Raw genomic sequence first — 5,313 nt, 5'->3', positions numbered from 1 at the left:
TCTTACCGCCATGCCTTTTCCCTCTCTGACGCAACTCGGCCGATTTCCATCGACGGCTACCCGACGGTCCCGTTCAAGGGAAAACAGCCGCTTCCCTGCTGGCACCTAATCCTCGCAGGTCCCTTACGAGTGCTGCACTTGTCCCTCCTAAAAAAACTAAAGAAGAATGCTGCGTCCGGGCAGCAATGGAAATTTGCATTCCACGAATGCAACCCGACTCACCCTCCTGCCAACCCTTCTCCATTTCCCCCCTTCTGTCGCACAGCTATAGCCACATGGCGTAGCTACCCATATACATAGGTATACGCTCGCACTCACACGCGTGACGCAATCGGTCCTGTTCCGGCCGTTTCCCCTGACGTGTTCTCCTCCATCAGTCCGCCGTCCTCTTTTACCGTGCCTACGGGATCCCGAGCTACGGGAGATCGAGAAGAGTAATGATCTTGTTGACTGACGAAAGATTGTTTGGCTCACGAGATGCGATTCGTCTGACACAGATTGGTACGTGAATTGACCTTGTCTTCGAGTTGCAAATGTCTGCTTGGCCAACTTCGGAGCTAAAGCGAATTTCAAAAATGGGCCGTTTTGGAGGAATCATTGAAGAATTCTTTCCGACCAGGCGCCCACGTATCCACTGCGCCCCAAGCAGACACATTTGCAGAAACGTTTCCACTCGTTCCTTACCTGTAGGACCGGTAACGACGTCATCACTCGATACCCCACTTAGTATCGATACGCCAAACCGAACGATCTTAATCAGCCGAGACGTTCGACCAAGTGTCCTTTCTCCTCTCAACGTCTCTCCAGCTTCCTACATTAATTCCATTCCTTTACGTTTCTCTTTCACCTCTGTCTACGAGTGACTCCGCGGCGTAAATTGGCCGAAGCTTTTTCACTTCCCAGAAGGAATCGCGCGACGCGACTGATTGTCGTCCTGATCCTTCCTCCGTGCATGGATTCACGCAAGAGTGCACTCATCTTCCTAGGACGGATTGGCAGTCCGGAATTTCGTCCGCAGATCAGGCCGCGACAGGCTGCCGCTGGGTACAGTAAAGTCAAGTCCAGGAAATGTCCTGCCACAGCGCAACGTCCCCAGGCCCTGCGCTTGACGTCCTGACAGGTCCTCGTGCGAATCCCCGCTCGTAATCGAAACCACGATGCCCGTCGAGGCCAGCGGTAGCAATCGGTAGCAGCAGCAACACCAGTAGCGGGAGCAGCCGGCGTCGCGAGCACCGAGCGTAAAACGGCGCACGTGTAGGACGCTCGGAGCAGGACGGAGCCTACTGCTCGACCATCCTGCATCCCAGCCAGGAAGAGCCAGTAGACGAGTGAACGATGCCAGACTCGGCCATTACGGCAGGGAGCGGCTTTTACAGAGCGAACGATCCAGTTAGCTAGCGAGCCTTTAGACGGACCCAGGCTCAGCCATGCGAGTGGCCGCATGGCTCACTGAAATCAGACGAGGAGCTCCCCCTCTCCCGGCGAGTCCCGCACCTTCTCGTAGCCTCCCCCCCCCCCTCATCACCATCCAATCGCCCATCAACCATAAAAAGCCCAATAAATTAATTAAACTCGTAAAAAGCTCTAGGGGCTGCCACGAACTTCCACGCTACGAATGGATAGAAGCCGCGTTCGAGCAGAGACTTCAGCGAATCAAGCAGCTGGTCGCCGGTTACGGGACGAGCGAATGAAACGAGAGGAAATTGGCAAGAGACGTAAGAGAGCTCGATTGGACAGGGAAATTTGGTTGAGAGATCAGCAGAGAAAAACTAAGTTGCAAAAGGGGAGTGTAAAAGCTGCTGTGTCTGAGAGAAGCAAATAAATGGAGAAAACGAGTAGAAAGAATGAAAAGCATTTGTGGCGTATTCAACGTAACTAAGACATTACGGAGCAGTCGTTTAATTACTGGCTGCACCAGTCAGGAAAATTCTCGTGATCCTTCCGCAATTTATTAATATTCGCTACGACAGTATCCAGGAAGATGCTGCGAGTGCAGCATCGCAGCACACTCTGCTACGTAGAGTTCTGGCGCGAACAACCACGTTGCCCGGCTCGATCGGCAAGGAAAAAAAATACTTGAGTCTGCGGACCACCCGCGGAATCTAGCCGAAGCTGCCTTCTTCTTTCTCTCCGAAGGCTCCACTCGGCGATTCCACCCGATTCCACCCGATTCCACCCGATTCCACTGTACCGAAGCGGGCTCTTCTTCCTCTCGCTGGTATCATCCATCCCCATCGCGCGTCTCCCCTTCCCACGGAAGCAGCTCTTTCGCTCGAAGGAAAACGCTACGTAGTAAGGGAGCATCTGAACTGGGCTCCGTGCGACGCGAGTCGACGGAGACGCGATGCCGCCGCTGCCTGCGGATTGCGAAATGAAGAGAGACAAAGCAGAAGAGACAAGCGAGAGACCAAGCGAAGCTGCAGCCAGAGAGCAGAAGGTTTGCCTTGCGAGAAACTAAATCGATCTCTCTGCTTCTGCCTCTCTCTCTCTCTCTCTCTCTCTCTCTCTCTCTCTCTCTCTCTCTCTCTCTCCTTCAGTCCCGCGGCAACTGTCTTAAGTGGGACGTGATCCGTTTCCGGGAGGAAGTTGCGCCGCTATCGACGCTCAGTCCACTTTCTTGCGAGTCCTGCAGTGTAGACACAGACCACATATCCTGACCAAAATCTCGATGGAAAGGAGACTCGGGAATTACAGGCGAATGAAGGAGCTGCGGGTTGGAGCGGGTTGGAGCGGGGTGGAGCGCTGTTGTGGTGGCCAACGTAAGGGACGCGCAACGATTTTCTTGTGCGCGAGATTAAATCCAGGAAAGCAAAAGAGAATGAGGTGGCGAGTGAGAGAGAGAGAGAGAGAGAGAGAGAGAGAGAGAGAGAGAGGGCGGAGGGGAGGAGAACAAAGAGGGGGTGCGAGGGACAGTACTTATACCGGGTGAGACAAAGCATCGTAATACCTACGTAATTGAAATTATTTCAGAGACGCAATCGTTGTCGTCCCAGCAACCGACTCCTCCTCGTCTTCTCACTTTCTGGGCTTTCTTTTACGACGGCTTTCCCCGGGCCGTTGCCACGTCCAACCCTCCTAGCGGAACCTGAAGCCCCAAAGTACCGAAGCACCGAAGCCTCGTTGCCCGCGTCGCCCTCTTCCCGTTTCCTTACTCCTCATTTTTGCATACCTGCAATTTCAATTCCTTTAGCCTGACTAATACATATTGATGTTTCGCAAGGTTAGCAGAATCGGCTACTCTCTCTCTCTCTCTCTCTCTCTCTCTCGCTCTGTGGTTATATCTCTATCTCTCTTCCTCACTTTATAATCTTTTCTCGACCGCTTTTGCACCACCACTGCTGCTCGTTCGCTCCTTACTCTCCTTTGCTATATCCGCTTTCTCTTCGGCATCTTTCCTAGCGATTCCTCGAGTTCCTTCAATCCTGCAGGAGCCACGAATTTTGCAAAATCGTCCAAAGTAAACCCGGCGTCGCCGGGACGACCACCAAATGGACAATCAAGTGTCGCCCGTCACCCATCGACGGGTTGAAACGTTTGAAAGGCCAATCGAAAGGCTCGGGGCTCCAGGGACGCGTTGCCAGTCAATTCTCCAGGCAGGTCAACGAGCGAGACTTATCGGACGTATAGAACAAACTGCGGCGAGGGGCACGAAGAGAGGAAGTCCAGGAGGGAAGGACTTGAACGAGTGGTACACGACTACATGAGCAAGACAGAAGAAGAGTTCGAGAGTAGATGAAGGGTTGCTGCGGATCAAAAGTCGAGGGACGAGTTGCACATGTGGGCTCACAAAAGAACTCTTTTGCCTCCTTCGTGTTCCCTTAGATTTTTAATTAAATCGTTCCACGTAGATTGGCTCGGAGCTGGAAGCGAGAGAAGGGATCTCCAGACACGTCCCTGAACCCCCCGTCGATATCGCAGCCTCCCGCTGTCGCCGGAGCTCTGAGACTCCCCAGCATCCGCCCACTCACCTTTTCACCCTCTCTCTTCCACACGCACACAAGTGCCCGCAAATAAAAGTTCGTTCTAAATCGAGATCGATCCTCAGTTCACAGGTCGATCGAGAATGAAATTGAAGGATCGACAGAACGGACGGTAGAACGTGCATATCTGGAGGTAATTCCGAAATTCCAAAGTATCGTAGCCTTCCTCGTGGGGGCTCTAATGTCATGTGAGGAGGATCGTAATCTTAAATCTCGGCATCGGTAAAATTCAGTGTAAAATAAGCAAACGTAGAGGGAAAGCGGCTCATTAAAAGTGACATCCTCCAGTCAGGATGATTCGGGATCACTCGGGATCACTCGGGATCACTCGGGATCAGTGACTATCTCGAATTAGAAATTGCCGTTCTCCAGCTCCTCCTGAGGAATCACTTGACAATTCGCTTTTGAGATTTTAGGCGCAAGATTTGAGAGTCGATGTCAGTTAACGTAATTCCCAGGAGACAGTACTCGCCCTGGAGATGGTCCTGACTCGGCTCTTGACCGCGGACGTGGCCGTTCCCGTGCTGGGGACTTAGAGTGGGTCCGCGCATTAGAAGCAGAAAGCGACTGTGACAGAAAAGCGGAGCTGGTAATCTGCCAGAGAGACGTGGGAATGCCAGCGAAACCAGAGAGCCCGACAGAAGATGTGGGTAGTCCATGTTATTTCGTACGTGCGTGTGTCAAACGGTCCAAGCTAATCCACCAGGGGATGAGACGGGATTGGACGGGATTGGACGGGATTGGACGGAATGGAACGGAATGGAACGGAATGGAAGGGGACGGCGTAGGATTCGGGTCCCATAGCCTCCTCTCTTCCAGTGCCACACAGCCTATGCCCCACGGCTAGCCTAATCTCTCTCTGGAGCTTATATACGAGAAATGCGGACCGACGAGTTTAAAGATCGCCCCTCGGTCCCGTGCATTAGCCCTCCTCCTGCTCCTTCTCTCTCTCTTCTCCTCTCTGTAAGGCCTTCCAGCGACCCTCCCTCTTCTCTCGCTCTTCATCCTTCATCCTTCATCCTTCAACCTTCCACAGGTTATTCTTTTCGGATTCTTTGGACTCTCAACCGTTCATCCGTTCATCCGTTCATCCGTTCATCCGTTCATCCGTTCATCCGTTCATCCGTCTACTGGCCACAACTCTGAAATTGCCCTGGCTGTCCGGTATCACACAACTGCGATACTACGTAGGAAAAGGATGAAGAAGCGAAAGAGAATGTCCGAACCGTTGTGTATCGGAAGACGCTCGTCATCCCGGACGTCGCGACGTCCTCGTGACAGCCTCGCGTCCCGAAAATCCCTCCTAGCCCCCCCGCCCTCCCGCCCAGCCCAG

Source organism: Cephus cinctus, unplaced genomic scaffold (assembly GCF_000341935.2).
Source record: "Cephus cinctus unplaced genomic scaffold, Ccin1 Ccin1_scaffold0013, whole genome shotgun sequence".
Lineage (NCBI taxonomy): Eukaryota > Metazoa > Arthropoda > Insecta > Hymenoptera > Cephidae > Cephus > Cephus cinctus.
The sequence above is the reverse complement of the archived record's forward strand: the minus strand, read 5'-3'. Positions refer to the sequence as shown.